The 13,353-nt window shown below is 42.1% G+C and overlaps 1 long non-coding RNA gene across 1 annotated transcript in view; it reads left to right on the top strand.

Moving 5' to 3' along the window:
- Positions 1–2,186: 2,186 nt before the first annotated feature.
- LOC139597393 (uncharacterized) overlaps positions 2,187–13,353 on the top strand; it is a 43,840-nt gene continuing 32,673 nt past the window's right edge. The window contains exon 1 of the long non-coding RNA XR_011681588.1: positions 2,187–9,279. This is a non-coding gene — a long non-coding RNA (uncharacterized lncRNA). The remainder of the gene's footprint in view (positions 9,280–13,353) is intronic.

The following is a 13,353-nucleotide window of genomic DNA, read 5'->3' as shown; positions in this document are numbered from 1 at the left end:
GGCAATGCAGTGCACACCCAGCCCCCCAACGAGTGTGAGCACACATTTAACAAACCCAGGAGCTGAGTGGCTCCCCAAAACTGCTGAGGAGGTGTAGGGGAAAGACTGACTGGTGCTGTCTGGTCACATCACACCCCAAGTCACCCGAGAAGCTCCTGAGAGTCCCATCAGGTGAAATTGTGGAGTAATGCATCACCTGGGAGAATTTGGTGTTTGGGCAGGTGATGACCCTACAGGCTCCTTTCTAAACTATTTGTAGGTTTCCCATAAGAGAGTTTTCAAAATCCTAATTGAGCAGATCATACCTGGAATCCTCAGGTGCTGAACTCAAACCAGTTCTTTTCCAAAAAGAAAAAGTTGTCTCCTCTACTCCAGGAGCCCCTTATGAAATTCTTTTGCTAAAAAGGACAGAAGAGCCAGAGTCCTGTGCCAACCTTTCAGTATTTCTGGGCTGTTTTGCTGTAGGACACTGATCCCAAAGCACTGCAAGGTCCCAGGAGCACGGGCTGAGAACTGGTGCTGTGCAGAGCTGGGTGCCAAGAGCTGCCTTTTCTGAGCAGGCCAGGCAGGAGCTGGGGTGGTGCCACGTTCCCTCAGCCAAGCCCCAGGCTACTGCCAGCCCTGGAAAGAGCTCTTTGGGATGGGCTGATCCTAATGGACTCACTGGCTGTTATTGATCCCTGTCCTATTTCCCAGAGCTGCTGAGCCTAAGGGAAGCTCCTGAAGTGGGTCAGGCCTCCTTTCTTAGGCTGACAGGGCGAGCCCTTCCCAGCTCTGGCTGATGCTCAGAGTTGAGCCTTTTCTGAGGGCACAGGCCCTGGATGTTGATTTTTATTCTGTGCCTGCAGCTCTGCAGTCCTGGCACTTACTGTCCCAAGGGGGCTGCCTTGGGTACAAAAGTGATGCACCAAAAGGCAGGGGGTGACTGAATTAACTGTGCTCTGAGCATGAGCATAATAACGAGCACAGACCATGGGGGCTGGCTGTGAGAGAGAACAGGAGCAGGGATTTTGGGATATAGAACCAGCAGGTCTCAGATTGGCTCAGCCATCTTTGGCTGTCTTCTGCACAATCACATTTCTCTCAAGTGTGAAGAGAGTGGGAGAATTGGTGAAACAAATAAAGACAAAGAGCCAGCAGCTCAGAGCTCCATGAATTTACTGCCTCCCCTGTGTCACCCATTAGCAGCAGGATTCCTTGGCTGCCCCTATGCTAAATCCAGTTTGGCAGGGCTGAGGCTGGAGTAAGCTCAGCTGAAGACTTTAGGGAGGTAAATGTGAGGTTAAGGTGGGGAAGGTGTGTGAGAAATGATACTCACTTCCAAAAATTTAAAAGGTTTATTAAAGCCTTATGAAAAATACAACAGAAGACTGAATAGAGAAAATATTATGGCACCACTGGGAGCAGAGGATTTTTCCCATCATGAGCTCATCCACACAGTGGAGGTTTTGCCTTTTAACCCTTTAGGCCCTCCCAAAGTTCTCTCCATCAACTCCTCCTCCCTGTCCAGTGGTGGAGATTGCTTCTTTAAACCTTGATTGGAGCTCAGGTGCTGCCATAGTAATGTCCCAAATGTCTCCCAAATGTCCCAAACCCAGGCCACCCCATAATAATGACACAAGGAGGGTACAGCATAACTATAAACCTATAAAACTTCTCTTAACATGTATTATACATGATATTTGCCTTTTAATTGTCAAAGTCAGCCATGGCATCCCTCATCTGTCACAGGTGGGACTGGGGCAGGGCACTGTGCTCTGTTTGAACCTCTGGCTGCTGCAGGTGCCCCCAGCCAGGCCAGTGAATTTCCCCCTGCTCCCAGAGGTGCCCATTCCCTCTGGAATGCCAGGGTGAGCTGTGCATTCCTGAGCTCCTGAGCATTCAGCAAGGCCACACAGCCCCAGACCTCCAGCACAAAGGCAGCAATCAGCTCCCCTGTTACCAACCATCAGCACATCAGCCTGGCCTCCTGCTCTGAGCTCAGAGCTCAGTTCAAGGTCTCTGCCTCACCTCTCCAAGCCCTTGGCTTGGTCGTTCCCCCAGGACAGCTCTGCTGATAAAATGGGATAAATGATGATAAATACTGATTGGGAATCCTCTGTGGGAATTTCAGGGCTCTGGGAGCAAGGCAGGTTGGGCTCCTGTCTGTGCCATTCACATTCTCTGAAAAAATCCCTTCACCCAGGATTATTCTCCTGGGAAGCTGAGAAGCCTCAGAGAAAAGGAAAACAATTCTTATCTTATTTGCTTCTCCTGTGTTGTGCTCACATGTGGAATGTGTTTGGAGATTGTTTACCCACAGGTGATTGTTCCATTGGATTCTGCTGGGAGTTGTTTTCACTCTTTGGCCAATCAGGGCCAAGCTGTGTCAGGACTCTGGAGAGAGCCACGAGTTTTCATTATTATCTTTTTAGCATTCAGTAAGTATCCTTTCTGTATTCTTTAGTATAGTATAGTATTCTTTAATATAAAATAATAAATCAGCCTTCTGAGAACATGGAGTCAGATTCATCATTCCTCCCTGCCACAGGGGTCCCTGCAAATACAATACCTGTCCATGTGTAAATGGATTTTCTTGAGCATTTCTTCTTGGGCTCTGTCTTTTGCTCATATACATACAGACACGGTGAAAAAAATTTAAAATCTGCCCCAGGTATTGCTAGTATTAAAGAAAAAATGGTGCTTTTGTTTCAGTTTGTAGGTGTTTCTAAAGTATTTTAGTGCAACTGGAATAGGGCAATAAAAGCACCCAAGGAGATCTCAAGAAGCCCAAAGTTTAAGGGCTGAATCTAAGTCTGGGAATGATCCATAAATCAAAATGCTCTAACCAGCCCCTTTGGAAAAAAATCATCCTGTAAAGCAACATTCAAACCTGCAGACTGTGACAAAGAAATAAAAAAAATATCCAAAATCCCATGTGACTAAACAAGATATCATCTGAGACCAAAGCCTGACTTTCAACTGGTCTGAATCCAGTTTTTATTTGGGAATGAGTTCCTAGTTCAAACATTATTATTACCAGTCTTAGGAGGAAAAAAGAAATTTAATACCAAATTGTTCTAGGAGTTCTTGCAGAAGGAAAAGTAACATAACCACAGCAGTGAATTTTGCTGCTTGGTGTCATCTTCTAGAAAAAAAAAATTGGTTCCTAGCATTACTGGTTTGAATTTTGTTGGATGAAATGGAAGAGGATATTTCCTAATGATCTAAAATTACCAAAGAGGATAAGATATCGATTAGAGAATTGCATTGGTAGTTTCTAGTTTATGGTAAAGGGCTACAATAATTAAGATATCAGGTGCCATTCACAGATACCATGTTTGAAGCCCTTCAGTCTCATGCTGGTGTCAGTTTTTAACTGTGGCCCACAGCTCAGTGGCTTTTTGCTCTTTGGAGAAGAAAAAGATGAGAGAAATTCACCATCATCTGTGATGAGCTGTGAGAACAGAGCTAAGTAAGTTTTTACAATTGAAATCAGAGGGAAATGTGGTAGAGAGTGACTCTCCTCTCTTTCTTTCAGAAATCTGGTGGAAAATATGATCAATCTCTGCAGCCTCAGAGGGAATCAATTTACCTTACATGATTTCACTGTATTTCACCATTTGTGGACCATGTCTGATGTAGAACAGTCACTAAGTTTTGGGGAATTCTCTGGCACTTTCACATATAATTTCTTCCTTAATATTGTGTTTCAGATTGACCAATTAAAGTCATCTAGAAAAGAAACAAGGTTATGCAGGCATGGGTCAAAGAACTGCACTTTCCTCTTTCCAGGAAAAGGTTTGAAAGCCACATCATCCTCTCCCTGTGCTGCTGTAACAATTTTGGCAACTGTGAAGAGCTGCTCCATTATATTTGTGATATAGTTTGTGATAGATTATAATTTTTGATAATTTGGGATATATTATATTTGCTCCATAATTTGTGATATAATTCTCTTTGAATAATTATCAGCAGCTTCCTCAAACACCTGACACTGGTGATTTGTAGGGCTCCAGGAATTTGTGTGTGCATTGTGAGCATGAGCTTTATTTTTATCTGGGATTTTGGGTAATTCAGGAAATTTCCCTGAACTGAAAAGCCAGATTTAATTTTTAACATCCATATAATGATTCTTGTTATGCTTTAGGCTGTAATAATGTTCTCAGGCTTTCATTTTGGTAGAAGCAAATACTTTATTCCTGAATTGGTGTGTGGGTCTCATTTATGTCCAGACTGTGATTTGATGACACAATTGGAACTGTGGATTAAGGCTTGCCATTAATTAGGATTCTTAAGGCTTGCCATTAATTAGGATTTTTCCCTACCCATTTTTGCATCGAGGGTGTCCTGAAGAGCTGTGTCCCCTCTTTGAGTACCATGAATTCTCCCCTGTTTATTTTTCATTCACACTCCTCTGTCCTGTGCTGGAAACCAGGAATGAAGTTCCTGCAGTGTGAACTTTTTACTCTGTGCTAGGAGCTTTGGGATTTGTCCAAAAAAACTGTGACCAGCTGGCTGAGGGCAGCTTGCAGAGCACTGGATACTGCTGGTGGGAACACAGCAAGGATAAAATTCTGGGGGCAGAGTGAATTTCCCCAAAGGGAAGGAAGCAGCAGCCAACATTGCCATCATTATTATTGTTTCTGAAAACATTGAAAGTGGGGAGTTTGACAGTCAAGGGCCCAGTTCAGCTCCTGCCATTCAGTGCCCCAAAATTCAGCTTTTGTCCTTGGGTACCTCAGATGCGTTCATCAGAGCTCTGAAAGAGGATTTTCTAAAATCAAGGTGGCATTCTAAAAACTTCTTCTGCAGAAAGCAAATTTTCATATGGTTATTGCAGGTTGGGTTGGGGTTTTCTGCCCCACCACAAACTGCTGCTGGTTCAGTTTATTTCAAAAGTATTTCATTTCTGGCAAAATATTTGCAGAGAGCAGCTCGTTGCTTCAGCTTTCTAAGTGAAATTTTGCATTCATTTTGTCTCACAGAATTTACAGGATGTTATATTGTTAAAATTATTTTCTCTTAAGCCGTCATTGCCCCTTTCCTTCAAAGGTTTATCTTGTGAAATACAAGTTTCCATGGAGATTTTATTTAAATATCTCCTAGCTACTGTTTAGTTCATAAATCAGGAATGTATAAACTACACTTCTTTCTTCTTTAAATGTGCAAGGAAATATTTTTTTTGAAAGAGGATGTTGTTCATTGGCTTGTCAGTCAAATGTGTATTTGCAAACACTGGGGCTGGGGTCTGGCAGAGAACAAACTCCTGGTTTGAGCAGGTTTAGTTTTTTCATCAAAAAAGTTGGAAGTTTCTGACTGACAACACCATACTAAACAAAATATAGATCAGGTGATTTCAAACCACCAGAAATGCTTTTTTTTCCCCTCCCAAAAAAGCTTTTCCATAGCTGGTTTGTGCGATATATCATGTTTTAAGAAGAAAATCTTCTATTTTAACCTAAATGAATGGAAGTCTCAGGCAGATTTGAAAAACATGAATGTAGCAAACAAAATAATCTCTTGCATATTTCTAATATGGTGAGAATATTTCTAATAATGGATGAGAACCAGCAGGAGAAACCTTTGCTTAATTAATGTCTCTATTAAACACAGGCACTGATAGAAGCCAATTTTATTAAATGATATTTGGCTATTTTATGGCATTTTGCCCATAGTTTTAGGTCTCTCAGGGAGGAAAGGGAAGCAATGCTGTGTCCAGGTTTTTGACTCTTTGGATCAGCCCTTGCCAGCTCTCTGCCCCAGCTCATTCCACTTTTTCTGCAGTTTCCCAGACTGGCCAAATGTCTAAATTGACAAAACAGGACCAGATAATTTACCCAAAGCACCCCAGACTTCCAATGCTTTCCCAGCAAAGAGGTGGGCAGGGAAGTGAAGGAATTTATGGCAGAAAGGAAAATCTGACCTTAGTGGGGCAGCAGAGGAGCCAGACCTGTGTAACACTCACACAGCGAGGCTTGGGCAAGAAATAAATAACATTTACTCGGGCAGTAAATAAAAAATCAGGTCCATTTTCAGCTGAAAGAAGGGAATAAAGACAAGGAGAGAGAGGATGATGAGGAATTGCTGTAATCCCTGCAGTAACCTGAGCCCAGGGATGGGATCTTGGAGCACGGTGGCAGCACCACCAGGGAAAAGAGGGGAATGCCAGGGGTATTTCATACAGACAGCACAGGTTAGGGCTGGGTTTGGCAGCTCTTTGGGAAAATCCTGCCACTAAAATGATATTTCTGGGCAGCACTGTGCCTTTTGGAGAGAAACACCCGGTGTGAGCATTGCTGGTGTGTGCTGAGCCACAAACTCCTCTTTGAGGGCATCCTAATCCTGGCTCATCAGAGTGTTCAATATCCTCCCCCAGCAGCACCACAATAAATCTCTGTACAGCTTTTCCCTCCATTTCTGCCATGGGATGAGAGAGGAAAATACAACTGTTTTAGCAGTGAGATATTATTGCAGAGGAGTGCTGGGGAGGTAGGAAATGCCAGCTCAGGGCAGGCATTTGCTCCATCAGTTGAACAGTTGTCCCAAATGATGGCTAATCAGAGATAAAGCAGGCACCAGCAGTGCAGTTTCAGTAGTGCAGCTCCAGCAGATTTGCAAGGGAAATTCAGGTCGACAGGTGGTCCTTACCTTTGGCAGAAGGTCAAAAGAACATCACAACTTTCTTATCTCCCTGTTTCATCTGCTGGAGGTGGGGGGAACTGGGGAAAATATCTGAGTTTTTCTAACCTTGTCCATTTAAATAGAGACACACCATTGCAGGGACTGAATGATGCTTTCAAGATTTTAAGGATGGCAAAATTAAACTTTTTTTTTTTTTTCCCTCACAGTACAGGGCTGCAGTTTAGAGGCTTGTTCTCTCCATGGAAAAGCTATGAATCCTGAGATTCAACTCCATGAATATCTGTTTAAAAGTTACTGTGGCATTATTTTTGACAGCTTTTTTTTTTTTTGCAGAAGGAAAAGGAGTTTTAAACAATAAATTTTATTGATTCTCCTCTTCTGTATGATTTTTCCTTTATTCAAACCCTACAAAAATCTTTGTTACACTGAATAACCTCAGTGGCTCAGGTGAGATAATGCTATAATGATTATATGAGATAATTATTGATCCACACAACCCTCAATGCCAGGTCATTGCTGGATGCCAGGGTCAGGATTTCTCACCCTCCTGCTCCCTAGGGTGGAGGTTTGGAGCACCAAAGCAGCTCCTCAGCAACATCCCTGATCACATCAGCTGCAGATTTCTCCATCTGAGCTGTATTTGGTGTATTGCAATATCCAGGTGTCATTCCTGGGGGATCTGTGAGGATGGGAGAAGTTTTGACCTGGTGCCAAAGCATTTGCAGGTATTTTTCCCATCAAACCACATCCACTCAGGTGGATTTCTGTGCTCTGGGGCAGGCTGGCAGTGGGTACAGAAATCTCCAGCTGTTTTTCTGCCACACAGCTGGAGCTGTGTGGGTAATAAAGTGGCTGCACAGCCTCTTAAAAATAATATTTTAAATGTAATTGAAGGGAAAATAATTGGAAAATTCTCAGTTGAAGAGCCAGAAATGAAAAATCATTTTTGTAGAAAATGATTTGTTGTGTTCAATGATGAGCCACATAACAGAGCTAAATAAAAATTATAAATGTTCCTTCTCTTTTTGCAAGAGTAAAAAGTTCTGGCTCATTCATAGCATTGTTGCACAGATGGACAAGGGGGACACAAATTCAAGGTGATTAATTAAAAGAAGAGGAAGAAATAGAGGGTCAGGAGAGGCAAATTGATGTGAAAGACAAGAAAATTTGTACTCTCTGTGCTGTGTAATTGTAATAAGTGTTCCAGCTGAATTTCTTATTTGAAATAAATGCCACAATTATTTATCCCATGGCACAGCCACCTTGGGCTGCCAGCTGAATTTCTGATTCTAAGATAAAAACTTGTGTTTGGTCTTCCTAAATGCTGAACATCCCCTGTTCCTGTGAGCTTCAGAGACCCAACAGCCTCATCACTGTCTGCTGCTTCTGCTGGCTGAGTTTAAAGTTGAATTTTCTCCCTCTGATGGTGTTGCTGTTTCTTCCTTGGGAAATTTTGGAATACCTTTAGGTATCTTTGGATCTGCTCCTATGGATAATTCTTTGAAGGCAAATACGGCTTTCAAACCATTGTTTAAAAGAACAGGAAGGTTCATTTTAAGTGTTTGATTTCCTAGTGAAGAGACTCAGCTTTGTTTTTAGAGCAGATCTATGGATCTGTGGGCAGACAAGATACGCTTGAGTTCCAGTTTACCAAGTTGGAGCAGAGCAGGTAAATCTTTGGTTCACATCTCTCACTCTTTTTTGCCTTTTTTTTTTTTTTTTTTTTTTTAAGGAAACCTAATGAAGGTAATTGACATTTAGCAATCAGGTTTTAGGATCTTGACAGTTCTGCAATGTGGTTTCTGTCACTGCTCTGGGAAAGCAGCACTGAGGAGGAAATGGGAGCTATCATGTCATGGGGATGAGTAACTGGCTCAGACAGAGCTTCCTTTGTGTCAGTGCTTGAAGTCACACTGCTGTCTTATTACAGCCTGTGGCTATTGCAATAAAAAGCAGGTGCAGGGGAGAAATAGGGGGAATGGGAAGGTTTTGAAAAATTCCACTTTTTTAATATATTAACACTCGTTTTTTTTAAAAACTAACTGTAAGTCTTGGGGTATGTTTGAATTCTTCACATTTCAGTACAAAACTGACAAAATAGATTTTGTCTGCAGTGTAATAATTTACTTTATCAGCAATCTCAGCCTGAAGCAGATTTTTAGCAGTCACTCTTGGCTGTTTGTATCACTTTAATCCCACACAGGTAAATGTTGAGTTCTTAAAAAAATGTATCACTTGTCTTAGGTGCTTGTAGCTAAATATTTATGTTCTTTTAACCAAATAATAAGAAACAATACCCAAGTTAAATGCTTGCCATATTCTACATCATAATTTGCTTTTGAAGAACAGTATTAAAACTAAGTACAGAGAACTGAAATGCATTCACCAATTCTCCCTGCTAATAATTTGGCCAAGTAAAAATCCTTCAGATGCTTGGCTTTCTGTGTTCAGCTTCTCATTCAATTCCTGTTTGCTGTTTGTTTTATTTAAGCTCCTTTATTTCCTTGCTGGGAAGGACTCAGCAGAACAGCCCTGGGAATTAATTACAGGCTCAGGAGTGGTGCCCCTCAGATGTCTGCACAGCTTCTCAGGCACCAGGGGAGTACAAAAGGTTCTTTTGCAGCATCTGCCCTGTCCTGCAGCAGAAAATCTCAGGTAGTTGTGTAAGTTGCTGTTGAGAGTCTGTAATTGCATTTTGCCTGGTTTTTAAATTAATTAATCAATTTGGAGTTGATTAATTAATTTTAAATGAATTAAATTAAAAAAAAAATCTATTTAGGAGCAGCAGTCTGTGTATCCTCACAGAGAGCAATTCTAACTTCAGGCCAGTGAGCAGACCTGGCTGTGTTTGTTGTGACAGGTGGCTGCTCCATTCCTGTAAAGCTGCTTTAGAGAATTGATCCTCTCAGCCTTCCCTGGGACAGCACCCTGGGTGCAGCAGGGCCAATAGGGGTGGTGGCAATTCTTTAGGGCCCTCTGACATTGATAAAGATCATTCAGCTTCTCAGCAGCAGCCCAAGGAAAGATTAAAATTAAGATTGAAACTCTCCAGGAGCGCTGGTTTGGGCAAGCATGGCTCAGCTGCTGTGGGGTTATTCCTGCAGGGTGTCATGACCAGGTTGTGGGGGCTGAGTTATCTCAGGCTGGCCAAAACCATCAAGGTGAGTTTTCCCAAGCCCCTGCTGTATCTCCATGCCTGTGTTTGCATTGCCATGCTCTGCTCTGCTGGGCTTTGGGAGCTCTCTGCAGGTGCAGCAGAATTTCCTGCAGCCCTGAGTGCTCCTCCCCATCCCTGGAGTGTCCCAGGCCAGGCTGGACAGGGCTTGGAGCAACCTGGGATGGTGGGAGGTGTCCCTGCCATGGTAGAGGAGGGAATAGGATGAGATTTAAGGTCTCTTCCAGCCCAAACCATTCTGGGATCCTGTGCCAGGATGTCAGCTCTGGGCACAGACACCAATGCATTTCTAAAATTCCTAAGCTTTCCTGTAGTAACTGGTGAACAAGCTTAAAATTAGTTAAATAATTATGAAACAAAAGGAATTGCCTGTGGCTTTAAATTGTCTCAGCTGAGCTTAGGTGAAAAAATGTGTCTGTAGTGTTAACCCTGTAAACTGAAAAATCAGGAGTTCCCTTCCCTGTGGGGTATTTAAACCTGTCTCATGCTGGGGAATACAGATGAGAAAGGCAGATATCAGCATATTTGAAATGACTGTACTTGCACCAGCCCTGATATCAACTCTGCTTTCTATACAAGTAAAAACCTTGGATCTTTTAATGAAATGTTGTTGTTGCTGCTATTATTATTATTATTATTATTATTATTATTATTATTATTATTATTATTATTAATTTCATCATTATTATACTATCATCATTATTATTACAATGACATTATTATTATTATTATTATTATTATTATTATTATTATTATTATTATTATTATTATTATTATTATTCAATGCTAAAAATGTTTTGATTTGCACTAAGTTTTTCAGGGAAATAGTTTTTCATCTCATTTGCCTCTGGCACTGTTTTGAAAAGGATTACTAACAAAAGTTTATTGCATGTACCTTGTTATCAATCTATATGAAAATGCTTTCATTCTCCCAGATTTTCCCTCTCTGGTACCACTTGTAAGATTTGTTTCTCTCTTATATCGATACCACCTCATTTATGTGCCTGGCATTCTGGAACTAATAGAAAGATCACAGTTAAGGTAAAAAAAAACAAACCAAAAAATCAAAGTAAGCCCTGTTTCCTTGTGCTTAAACATGTCCCACAGTCTTGACAGGTGTGAAAATTAGAGGTGTGTTGCCAATAGGTTAAATCATGGAATGGAGTGAAGATCACTGATTTTAATGTTGAAATAGTCTCAGCACTGCTTGGGAATAGCTGCTATATATCAATTACACACGGAGTAGGAAGTTTGGAGACAACTGGTACTACTAGAAATTCTGCCTGTCAAATTTGTCATAGTTTATTTAATTACAAGTATGAAGAAGAAACAACCTGGTAGCTTTTCCCAGTCTCCCCCCCAAGGGCAGATGGGTATTAAAGCCAATTCAGTCTGTTTCCTGATTGCTCCAGGCTACAGAAAATTGTTCCCCAGGGAGGAGAAGTAAATCAGTTATGATCTTTAGTCTCTCAGAGGGAGATTAGAGCCACCACACTGGTGAAACAGCAGTAGGCTTCCTCTGTGTAACTGATTTCACCTTTAATCCTGCCATTGATTGAATATTGCTAAGAACACTGCCATGCATTTTAAGGTCAAACCCATGATGAACACCCCAGGGAAAGGAAGTTATTTACACAGAAAGGTAAAGACAAGCCTGGAGCTTTACTGTTTCAAAAAAGCAGTAAAACATCTCCTTTGGGAAAAAAAAAAAAAAGAAATTATTCCAATTTCAGCCATCAACCTTACCCACGTTTTTGTAGGGCTGCTTATCACAGTGGTATCTGATCATCTTCCAGGTAATGTGGAATAGTGAAGGCTTTTGTGGGCTTCACTGAATGTATCACTCATCTTTCTTTTCCAGGTAAGGGTTGTCCTGAATGTGAGGCTTTTACTCTTTATCTGTGGCTGTTAATTTTCCTCTAGGATTAAGTAGAGTTAGGACAAAAAGCGACATGAAAGTTGCAAGAGTGATTTTATGGAAGAAGGTGCTTTTATTGGGAGAAAAAAGGTTTTCTAAAACCTCCTGAATTTTCTGCTACTGCTGAACCTTCTGTCTTAGTCTGTCACTTCATTTTTCATATCACAGCATGTTTGTTTTTTTTTTCCTTGAGCTATTATTTGTTTTTAATCAGTAAAAGAGGATTCTTCTGTCTCTGCTGGACTGGGAAGCACAAAATGTTCCTCACAGGAAAGCTTTGTGAGGTTGTATGCAAAACCTGTGTGCACAGAGCTGTGAGCATTACTGAGTACTGACCATGAAAAATGGGCACAGTGTCCTGATAGGGCTGCAGGTGAGATGTGCCACAGAGAGCTTCTCTCTTGATTTTATATTGCTGCTGGGAAACACTGATTGCTCATTGAGAGACTCATCTGCCTTTTAATGAGGATGCACCTACCCCTGGAAGGACATTGAGGGTAATTTCTTCTGCCCTGGCTGTTCAGGTAGAGCTTGTGGAGCTGTTTCTGTGACATGACACTTGATTAGGTCTGCAGATGTTAGTCTGCTGAGGATCTATAAAGATAAATCTCTTCCTTTTTCTCTGATTCTTTTGTGATTTCATATATCCAGCTGGAGCAGGATTTGTTTCCAGTCCTTCACACTTGCAAAGAACCTCCCTGGTTTTCCATCAGAGAGGTTTCCCTCTAGAGTGAGAACTTGTACTTACATCTCATCATTATGTGCTCCTGTCTCTGGAATGCAGATCTGATCTCCTGGGTGATCTTGGACTCCTGTTCTATCCAAGTGTGCTTCTTACTGATACTGAACATTGTTGGGGGCAGAAACTTGGAGCCAGCTCTTAAAAGAACTTCAAAACTTTTGGGAATTGTGATAATGGCATATTTAAGATCATACAAACCAGAGTGAGACCTAGAAATCCATGCAGGATAGGTACTTGGAGATAAATGACTGGACCGAACCAAAGTTGAGAAAACTTAAATTAAATGAGAGGCAGCCCTCTTTTAAAACTGCTTTATGTTTGGGACAAAATCCTGCCTTCTTCATGTGATCCCAGAATTTCTCAGGAGACTTTGGCTGGCTTAGGCCCCCCTGTGTGTGTTTGTTGCTCCCTGCCCAGGACCCATCCCACGTGATGCTGCTGGGTGCCAAATGTCCTTTATCTGCAGTTTGGGTCTGTGCCCTTTGCTGCCTCTTAATCCCAGCACTGTGGGAACCCTGTCAGGGAATTCTGGCTGTGGGACACGATTCCATCAGTGCCCACAGAGCTCCATGCTGAGCTCTGGCTGTGCCTCCCTGGTGGCTGCCCTGGGCAAGGAGGTGACCCAGCCACCTCCCCGTGGTGTCACCACACCAGGGCCTGGCCACAGCTGCAAACCAGCAGGTGCCTGGCAAAGCTGGGGCTGCTCAGGACCTGCCACCTGTGGCATTCACATTCTCTGAAAAATCCCTTTGTCCAGGATTTTTCTCCTGGGAAGCTGAGAAACCTCAGAGAAAAGGGAAACAATTCTTATCTCATTTGCTTCTCCTGTGTTGTGCTCACATGTGGAATGTGTTTGGAGGTTGTTTACCCACAGGTGATTGTTCCATTGCATTC

The sequence above is a fragment of the Agelaius tricolor genome, unplaced genomic scaffold (assembly GCF_023055355.1).
Source record: "Agelaius tricolor isolate 1412-34295 unplaced genomic scaffold, bAgeTri1.0.p SCAF_17, whole genome shotgun sequence".
NCBI classification, from domain to species: domain Eukaryota; kingdom Metazoa; phylum Chordata; class Aves; order Passeriformes; family Icteridae; genus Agelaius; species Agelaius tricolor.
Note: the sequence above shows the minus strand (reverse complement) of the source record. Positions and strands in the feature narration are given on the sequence as shown.